The sequence below is a fragment of the Brachycentrus maculatus genome, unplaced genomic scaffold (genome assembly GCF_059751285.1).
Source record: "Brachycentrus maculatus isolate JH-2025_06_01 unplaced genomic scaffold, ASM5975128v1 h1tg000124l, whole genome shotgun sequence".
In the NCBI taxonomy this organism is placed as follows: Eukaryota; Metazoa; Arthropoda; class Insecta; order Trichoptera; family Brachycentridae; genus Brachycentrus; species Brachycentrus maculatus.
Window position 1 is genome coordinate 1,231,301 of NW_028280877.1, and position 11,369 is coordinate 1,242,669.

The following is an 11,369-nucleotide window of genomic DNA, read 5'->3' on the forward strand; positions in this document are numbered from 1 at the left end:
TCGAAGCTAACCGGTAGACATTATAATTAAGTTATAATAAAATATTTATAGTGATTTTAAAACAAAGTTATATTTTGATTATAAAATGGAAAATTAAAAAGTTAGTGCTTCAAATATAAATTATTCAAATATTTCTCTTAAAAAAAAAACACATCGTTAATGCTTGCTTAAGGCGAAACGCTGTTAAAATATTAAGTAGAAGTATAAATCGTCTTCTTCTTTTCTTCTTCTTCTTATTATAGGCCTTGCGGCCTGTTTTTTAAGAGGGATTAGCCTCCTGCGACGTCGATTCCCAGCTATCGACCCATCTCTTTGGTGGTCTGCCCGGGAGTCGTCAACCATGGGGTTGGCCGTACAGTGCGATGTGGGGGAGTCTGGATGGTTCCATTCTCCTCACATGCGCATACCATTGTCTCCTTCGTTGCCTTCCCCACCTAACGACATCTTCAATCTCGCATATTTCCCTGGTCCTGGCATTTCTGATTCTATCTCGAAGACTCTTGCCTGTTATGCTTCTCAGAGTCTTAATTTCTGACACTCTTAGCTCGTTTTTTGTGGCTTATAAATCGTGTTTATAGAAATACATTTTGCCTCCATTGAAATGTTACAAAAAGACTTGTAAAATGAGATTTTAGAAAATGAAACATTCCTATATTCAATGCACCAGAATTCGCTAGTATTGTACAACCTATAGAAATACCTAGTTTTTTTTATCGTCCGAAGACAAACGACGACCGGACGTGTAAACAACGAAACATAGGTGACCGGAAGCGCGCGTAATTCAGACTCCGGAAGCCGGAAGTGCAGACTCTGTTTTATCTGAGCGGGAACAGAGTGGTTCATATCTTATCCCGAATTTATCTGTCATATAAATTGAATTCACAACAGTTTCACAACGTCATAATTAAATTCGCCATTTTGAATTTCAGGCATTTTTATTTTTCCATTTTTAATTTAAGTTTTACTTACTAAATACCAGTATTCTTAAAATCTACGTAATATGTACACAATATCATTGTGACGCGTGTGTAGATGCATTACGCATCCTTATCACACACCGGTGATTGATAATGAATAAATATGTGTCACTATAGATTTAAAGAAATATTGATATTTACTAAGTAAAACAAAAAATTAAAAATATGTATTTTTTACCACAAAGTGGCTGTCGAATCAATTAATGAAATTATTATTGCAAACTATTTACCAAAAACGTATATTTTTATTGACGTTATTTCTTCATTAACACGTGAATATTGAATTACCTAACGTCCAAGTGACTCTGAAATCTAGATACGGCTTATGCAACACCGCTTATCAAGGCCCTACTGAGGCTTCAAATTTATAAATTTTATAGCCTATACCTACTCGCGAGTGGATCTACTGCAGCTTCCAAAACTAGTCGTTAAAATAAATATAACTCAAGTAGTAAAAAAGTGTTCTCATTTACAAATGTCGAATATATTGGTTTACATATTACACAACTCATCATATTATTCATACCTAATTTTAAAGAAATACGTTTTTTCATTTTAAAAAATGTATTGAAAAAATTTAATATCAGGATTTGCTGTTTTCGGTCCAACAATTGCAATTTTACTTCTCAATAAGGTTTTCTTTTTTTATCAGGTTTGAGACTTAGTCTAGGGTAACATTGAATTAATTTTAGAGTGAAAAAATCACTTATATTTATTTGACCCCCCCCCCTGGTAATCGAACCCGGGACCTCCAGAACGGTAGCCGAGCGTGCTGACCATTTCACTACGGAGGCGGAAGCGGGTGTAATGAAATAAAACTCATTAAGTGTATTAAATAAGTGTTTTTTTTTAAATCAACACGTCATTCCACAAAGTTAATGCCGAATCAATAAATAATTGAAATAAGAATCACGATATCAGGTTGTCTGTCTTTTTCCTAAAATCATAGTCAGCCGGCAACTGCAATTTGACCTTTTAAAATCCGTGCAGTACATCTCCGTGTAAATTTACCCTAAGGGATGATTCCATTACGTGCCCTGCTGCAACGTTGATCTTATTACAATTAGTCTGTCGCATCACAACCCTGTTACCCTATTACCTAATACGTCATCAACCCCTAGCATCCCCCCCTCCCCCCCAGACACAATTAGTTATTTTACAGAGGGATGGTTCATCAACGTCATTACTATTATTGGATTAAATCCAGAATTGATTGAAAAGCCTTGTTTAAAAAGAAAATTATACTTATCACTACGTTTTTGGGTGTCCAAATCCTTGTTCATTAATCTGGTTTTTCCACTTAGGAGTTATCATTTCAATTTGATATCTCAACAAAGACGAAGAAGAATATGGAAATCTGGGTATTAACAGGGTTTATGACTTGTCTTAGGCTGGTTAAGAGATTATTTTACACACGTGCAACATTCACTATTCTACCCATGATTGACAACCATATTTATCAATCACAAGACACAGTACATATGAGTTCATAACAGCCATCTATGTTGGATTGAGACAGTATTTGTGCAGCAGAAACCATTTAATTTGTATGCAAGATCCCAATCCCGGATATTTTTTTAATACTGAGAAACGCCTGAAAACATTATTGAATTTTTTTCTTTTATAGCTTATAAGTTGACCACATTTTTGGGTGAGTCCAAATAGTAAGCACTGGTAAATACACGTCTCCTTCACACACTATCAGTGAGCAGCGAGAGAGAGTGAAACACAACGTTTAAATTTATCCATTATAACATGGAGAAGAAATGCTGAGAAAGTACAGACTTCAAGGTGGATAACAATATATTAAATAAATATATACGTTCAAAAGCATTTGCTAACATGTTAATCTGCGGAATCGAAGAGAACATGGCATAGTTTGCATTATGTTTTTTTTTTTTTTTTTTTTTTAGATGGGAATTGCATTTATTATTTACCTTGCTTATTATGTACAAGGTTTATAGATCATTTAGTGGATTTTTGTTTCTTCTAGCTAATTAAATATGTTTTTATTTGAATCTGTGTTGGGAACAGGAGGGATCATCTAGTGTGGGTCAAATAGGAACTTCTCTGCATTTGCTCATTGCTGGGAGGAAACCACGTAAAACTCCTCAGGAGAAGGCGGACTGTTGACTGTCATCAGCAGACCTTCCGTTCCACTAGAAGAGGGTTCGGCATTTTGTGTCCTACTTTGGTTTATGTTACCAATGTCCTTCACTATTTTTATCATGTATGATACTACCTCTCGTGACAATTCCTTATGAACTATCACGGATTCGATGTTGGATAGATCCTCACCCAGGCTCCTGCAACGCGCCTCCAGCTGTTGTCTTTCAAAGCTGAAAAGGGGGCAAAGCATCAACAGGTGAGGGACATCTTGAGGTGTCTCATCATCACACGTACAGCTGTCGATCTCGGAGATCTTGAAACGATGTAGGTAGCTCATGAACCCACCGTGACCCGTAAGGATTTGAGTGAGCTCAAAGCCAGGTTTCTGCAGTCTCCTGAAATCAAAGGCATGGAAAATGGTTGGTAAGAACATTTTGGTTACCTTTCCGGTGGTTTCGTTCAAATAACGATCGTTCCAGAGTTGGAGGGTCCTGCTTCTAATTTTCCTTTTGGCAAAACTTAGCGGGAAGTTGGCATAGTCAGGGGCAGTCTTCAGTTTGCATTATGTACAAATACTGTGAATATATATATTTGCCTAGTACACTAACGCAACGTTTAAATTTATCCATTATAACATGGGGAAGAAATGCTGAGAAAGTACAGACTTCGAGACGTCAAGACACTTGACTAGCCTATGACAGTTCGTAAGCCTTATAAATGTCAGACCTCCATATTCTTCTTCATCTATGTTGAGAACAATATAAACGTTTATTTCATCAGATGATTGTAAAAACCGAGAGTATCTACGCATGTATTAAAACAGTAACAAATTTATAAGTATGTACTCTAATTCGAGTAAATTTCAAATTTTCGCTAAACACTGGAGAATTAATTTGACGTGTCTGGAACGTTTCATTGTGTTATCGAATATTTGAACTCGATGTAACGAAGTTTCCTCGAACCATACATTTTCCGCGAATAATAAATTTCCCTTCCACTCGCGAACTTATCGAGAGCGGATTTAGTTACCGAAAGTGTGTGGAAGTAATGAATACAATTAAGCCGTCTCTCAGCTTCTACGAGTCTTTGCGAATCAGTCAATGCAAGCCGAGACTTGGGAATAGAACAATAAATGTTCGAGTAACTTCTATTGGCAGGAAAACTTTCCAGTAACCACAGTCGCCAAGTAGTCGACGATGGATTACGATTGGTTTAAATACATTCTTTAACTTTCTTTTACTGAATTGTCGAATGAGGCAATCAATTTGAAAGGATGCATAATGGATCATTTTCAGACGGGAGGAATATCTAATTAAACATACTCAACCTATAAAGGATTTATTTGACTCGTTTTGTGTTTATAACAGCCGATATAATCAATATTTTCATTTATCGTTTTCTTTTGGAAAATTCGCCTTAGTAAAAACGTTATTTTCGTAAGTTGGTAATGAATGACGTCACAGAAAAGATGAACTTATTTTAATATTGGTAACATTGCTAAATTATTGGCGGCTCTATTTGTTGATGTCTATGGTCTACCCTCCAATTTGATCAAATAAACAATTAATAAATATGCATCGAAAATAGTAATTTTTCAACAAATTATCATCAATTTTTAATTTTAGAATTTTCTTTTTTTATTGAATGGCGTTTAATATGTAAAACTCCATTTTAATTTATGTATTAATTGTTAAATCAAATATTTTTTATTTTTTTAGTCTGCTAGTTCAAGTGCTTTGAATTCAAATTCAAATTCGTTTGAAAATGCCATAACTAGGTGAAACAATTGTCAGAATATTAATTTTGATGTGTTTTTTAAACAATAAAATACAACTTAGTTTAGTAGAATAAAGAAATCTGTGTTTGATTTATGAATTAATACATAATATCATAAATGCAGTGCTTGCACAGCATTAGTTACCTAATAGATTTTGAGTTCTCCTTCCCAATAACCTATCTCACAAGGATTCGATAGTCTGAGAACAGAATCGCGTTGCAGGAAGTGTGTCAAGTCTCTGTATTTATGTAAATCGGTTCCATCATTGGCATCAGGATTGCGACGGAGAGGCAATTGTGCAACTTTGGGTGAGTAATGACACCGTCAACCAAATGAACATGCAAATCAAGAAGTAACTCCCCCAACTCGCTGAGCTACACCTGGTGAAGTAGGGTGCACATACGAAACGGTGGAAAAAATATTACTTAAATAATAATCGAAAATATTGAAAGCCTGTAAGCATTATCAACAATCAACTTCATTTCCTTCATTCAACTATACCAAACTTAAGCTTTGAAATTAGCATTCATAGTGAACCCTAACATGATTTTATCGAATTCCATATCCTCTCACAAGTTTGCCTTTTTTTTCCTATTTACCTTGTTTATTATGTACAAGGTTTATAGATCATCCGTGGATTTTCTTTTCTTCTTACTTTAAAAAAATCTTCTTTTTTAATCTGTGTTGGGAATAGGAGGGATAATCTGTATGGGCCAATCAGAAACTTCTCAGCATTTGCTCATTGCTGGGAGAAAATCACGTTGGATTCCTCAGGAGAAGGCGGACTGTTGTCTGTCATCAGCAGACCTTCCGTTCCACTAGAAGAGAGTGCGGCATTTTGTGTCCTAGCTTGGTTTATGGTACCAATGTCCTTCATTATTTTTATCATGTATGATACTTTACAAGAGGACTGAAACAAAACCCAAATGCTGAAGACATCTTTACCCTTATGAAAGAACATTCAAGATATTCCAAGACAAAATCGTCTTTGATTGGAAAGGCACCGCAGAAAATGAAGAAGCCCCACGGGTCTTATAGACTTGAAATACCTTTCAGATCCATTTACATTCCATGAATTTTCAACTTGGTTTAGTCTCGCTTTCCCACTAAATTCAGATTGGAGGTCACAGTTGCTGGAAGCTCTCAATCAGAAGTACTCACCCCTAGTTATTCCTGCCTCGGGGATGAAGGGGGATGAAAACAGAAGGAAAGGGACTACTGATTAATGCCGTATCCGGGTATACACTCAGCCGGAAGGGGCGCTTTGTGTACAAACTACACCCCGACTTACCATGATCTGAGCGGAAATATCGACACTGAAAAGCATTTTTTTAACAATATATTTACCCCTACTCAGTTCAATAGATTTAAACACGTCACTTATATTGATGTTGGAAAATAAGAGGGATTTAAATGTCATTTTGATGACTATACACATGAATTATAAAGACATTTTAACAAATTACATACGAAAATCCGAAACCTTTAGTGCTTTATCGCATTTTAAAATAATTAATAAAACTTTACTTGACTACCAGTAAAATAGGATAAACGTTATACACAGGAAGTATTTTGTCTAAAACTGTTTACTTGGGACGAATATCACATTTAACATAATTTCTGTACAAATAAACAGATTTTAAAAATAATTTTGTTTTACTATAATAAATATTATAATGAATTGAAATATTATTGAAATTCAAATTCAAATTCACTGATTAAATAAAGGCAAGGAAATATTACAAATTTTATTTAGTCAGGGAATTTTGTAATATAAAGTGTCAAAAAGTAATGTGCCTTACGAATTGGTTGATAGACGTCTCCCGCTTTGATCGGCTACAACTGCTATGGGCAAAGTGATCATACCAGGTCGCAACCAGCAAACTAAATTTGGCGAACGTGCCTTTACTGTTGCGGGACCGAAGGCGTGGAGTGCTCTTCCATCAGTAGTCAGAAACAGTGAGAGTGAGATGATCTTTAGAACAAAAGAAAACATGTTTGTTTGCTAAATCATTTCCACTATCTTCTTTTCCCCAACTCATTCACAGTCAGAAGCGCTTGAGGTAGTATTTAACGAAAATGGTGCAAAATAAATTATCCAAAATTATTAACTAACTAACTAACTTACCATCACGCCCCCTCACCGCAGGGATAGGCATAGAGAATAGAACGCGACACCACTCTGTTTTTGCAAACATTCTTCGCCTCTTCCACGTTCATGCATCTCCTCATACATACCCGCCGATTGTTTCGACTCCTAACCTGACCACTTTCAAGTATTTGGCATACCTGATCGTGTCAAGTTTTTCTCGGTCTTTCTCTGCTCCTTTTTCCAGTTACATTCGCCTCCTAAATTTGTTTTACCGTTCTTTCCTCACTCATTGATTGTAAAAATAATATTAATTGTAAAACGAACTCCCTCTCTAAACACAAGTATCTCCTTTATTAGAGAGGTAGAAACGTTATATTTGAAATGTTTCAAATATTTTTTTTTTTTTTTTTTAACTCTTTATTCCAGCTTGACTAAGTGGTGGGTGCAATACTTAGTCAGCCATATATGTTTTACAAACATTTTATTTAAACAATGAAATTAAAAATAAGAAAGAAATAAGAAATTGAAAGAAAAATAAAAATAATAATATAAAATAAAAATAATAATAAAAATAATAGTAAATTTGGAGAGATGTAGACGAAAATTAGCTCGCTGGCAAACGCAGCACTGCGCTCCAGTGCCGCCACATGTCCAGCCCCCATCTGTGCTCCACAAGCCGCTTTATGATGAGGTTGGAGCTCTTCATCAGCCTCTCCCGGAAGCCTGCCACTCGGTGCCTTAACAGGCCATCCCAATGTGGTAGGCGTGCTGTGGCAAACATACCACTCGCGCTGCAGTGTCGGGGTAACTTCATTAAAGCTCTGTAGCCGTTATTGTAGCATATTTTCATGCTCTTTAAGCTTCGTTGTGTAACCTTACACCATAGCTCGCTGCCGTATTGCTGTGTACACAACACTTGAAACAGTCTATTTTTTACCTGCGCGGAGCAGTGGGCAAAGCGGCGTGTCAGCATATTGGACCGCACGCAATGAGCACGATACTGGCGCTTGATGTCCTCATCATCCGCACAGTTCTCCTGTAGGATATGTCCCAAATATGAAATGCGTGAATGCGAAACTCCACGGTAATAGTAACGATGCATTAACTTTGGTAGTTGACAGGTATTGCAGTTGAGAAGCGTAATTATGTCACACTTAATGACGTCAGGAATTTTTATTCTCCCTTTGTATCTTCCAGGATTCCCTGCCATCGCAGGTGGATACATGGCCTATCCTTCTTTAACTTATCCGGGAGTGAGTTTATGCGGACAAAACTGTATCTGGGGAGTCAGGTTTTTGTAATTTTATATCATAGTCGACGCTATAAGGTATGAGCAACATATTTTATTTTTAATTAATATTTTACTTAGTAAATACTGTTTCTTAAAATCTACTATGACACGTGTTTCGATGCATTCCGCATCATTTTCAAACACCGTATGTGAACCGTATGTGAACACCCAACTGTAAAATTTAGAATTAGCTTCACATACGGTGTTTGAAAATGATGCGGAATGCATCGAAACACGTGACACAGTAGATTTTAAGAAATAGTGGTATTTACTAAGTAAAACATTAATTAAAAATGGATAGATTTTACCACAAAGTGACTGCCGAATCAATTAATCAACATATTTTTTTTTATTTTTTTTTTTATTGACACTCCGCCTCCGCCTCCGTAGTGTAATGGTCAGCACGCACGCCTGCCGTTCTGGAGATCCCGGGTTCGATTCCCAAGGGGGGTAAAATAAATTTAAGTGATTTTTTCACTGTCATATTTATTCAATATTACCCTGGACTGGTACCTGAAGCGGAGGGCTGATCACCTTTCCTTCAAGTGTAAACGATCAAGATAACACTGTGTTTATATGACGCAGTGCCCTATGCACCATTGGGTGCGGATAAGGGTTTTATTATTATTATTTTTTTTTTTTATTGACACTAGTAAACATGTTTTATCGAAACTTGCTAATTTGATAATTTCGCCGTGAATCATGTTTCAAACATATTTTGGTATAAATCATGTGATAAATCATGTTTTGTATCGGCCGTACATGTACGGCCTTGGACAAGTTAAGCAGAAGAAAACTTGTCATGATCAAGTATTTGACAGAAGTCAGTACTAGGAATAATCGCCATGTATGTATGAGATGTATGAATGTGGAAGAGACGAAGATTATGTGCAAAGGCAGACTGGTGTGGCGTTTTATTCTCTCTGCATACCCCTGCGGTAAAGCGGCGTGATGGTTAGTTAGTTTTTTTTAGTAAGTAAATAGTAACCATTGTGGCAACCATTAACCGATCTCGCTAAACATCAACTATATATTGGGTGATGCAAAAGTTTTGACCGTTTTTTACATAAATTTTTTTTGAATTTTTTTTCTTGTGTATTATTTATTTAATAAATTATATAATTTTAGTTCGTGAAATTATATAAGTTTAAATAAATATAAGTTTAAATTATATAAGTTTAGTTAGTGAATTCATAAAGTAAACAATGACGTAAATGCACTTTATCGAACGACATTTTGAAAAAATACAAGGGGTTATAACTGTACTCTGACCAGGCCAAAACTGAATAGAAAGTAGAGGGAAAGCATCCTTTATACAATGGAATCATAAAAAAAGAAAATACCATTCATAATTTATGGAAATTTTTTTTTTACCTGGGATCATAAAAAACGGTCATTACTTTTGCATCAACCCAATACATATATCTTCCACATGCATACAAGAAACCGTTCACTTTTGATCTCAATATAGCTAGCAGCTGACTTAGAAGATTTCAACAGAAATACCACGAATTGCCTACTGATATTTTTTAAAATAATAATCGATTTTTCCATAAAAAAACCTATTTATATCTTATTTAGTTATATTTTTAATGACTGTTTATACAAACATTCTGACTTGCGAATTTAAAATGGTATTTCGTTACTGTGTATAGCCGTCCTAAGTCAATGGCAGTATTGCTGTAAGGTTGTAAGAAAAAAGATTTGCCTAGATTATTTAAGCATTAGATTTTTTATATTATTTTTTTACAATTCACATGTGTATTAACTATTAAACAATTAAAATTTTTATGAATACCATGGTCAAAAGTGTAAGACTAAGTATTCAAATTGATTGCTCTTGTTTATATATATTGTATTACAGGCTCCGCCGCCAACAGCAGTCGTGGCCGAGCGGTTAAGGCGTCTGACTAGAAATCAGATTCCCTCTGGGAGCGTAGGTTCGAATCCTACCGACTGCGAAGAATTTTTTTGTTATTATTTTATATTTTATTAAGTTAAGAGCAAACTGAAAAAATAAACTACCATTTATATTATTTTAATAAACATGTAAAAATAATCAATCCAGAACAATCAGGTATTTCAAGGTATAATAATAACACTATTAAGGGTTTTTTTTACGAAAATAGCACAATGTATATTATTCAAATTTATTATTATAATTATAACATCATGAAAACAAATATTTTCTCTTATCTCCATGATAAAATATTATTTAAAGAATCGTCATCAATACTGATATTAAAAATATCTAATCAAGTGTCCGAATATTTATATATATCGCTCACTCCTTTCAAGAACGACATAAATAAAAAAACTTGATTTTTCAGGAGAACGTTTTTAAAGTTTAAAAAGAAATCACAATGTATTAAAAATAAACATCAAGCCACTTATTGAACTTTTTACTGTGCAACAGATCTTTTTAGGTAAAACCTGAAGGTTTTTTCTCCATTTGAAAAATATTTAGTATTTTTAAAAAAATAATTAAACAATACCTTTTCATCAAAATGCAAAAACAACATTTTCTGCCCTGTAGTGGGTAAATATTAAGTTTAAAATATGCCGCTTTTGCTGGTATATAGTACATTTTCTGGGCATTCTGAAAACATGCACAACTCAAAATTCATGATTTTTGATTTATGACGTTCTTGAAAGCAGTGAGCGATATATGTAGGTACGTATTTAAAAATTCTTGATGAATGACAACATTTTTTCCCTTCCTGTGTACAACTGATCATAATGTATACCTAAACAAGTATGCTAATTACTATAAAGACCATTTAATATTTGTACTTATATACATCGTTTGGGGTCGTCTGCCAAAACTGGTGATTTATGCAATCCGCGCATACAATTCATCACAACCTCCTTACAAAATGCCTTCCATATTTCATTTAGGCGGGAAATTAAATATTCAAGCCTCGAACTGCACCCTTCCTAGTTATCCTGTGCATTCTTCTTTTGTTATTCTCTTTTGTTTTTTCTCTCTTTGAAAAATTTCCGCGCGGTTCCCGTTGTCTGCTAAAATATTATACACAGTGGCGCAGCCAGGGCGCAGCCAGGGCGCAAAAACTTTTATCTTGTTTAGTGTTTTTAATTTTTATTAAAGTTTCATACAAGTTG

General features: G+C 34.9%; 1 non-coding gene across 1 annotated transcript; it reads left to right on the forward strand.

Moving 5' to 3' along the window:
- The first annotated feature begins 10,125 nt into the window (after positions 1–10,125).
- TRNAS-AGA (transfer RNA serine (anticodon AGA)) lies at positions 10,126–10,207 on the forward strand. The gene has a single exon. It is a non-coding gene; the product is annotated as a tRNA-Ser (tRNA).
- The last annotated feature ends 1,162 nt before the right edge of the window (positions 10,208–11,369 follow it).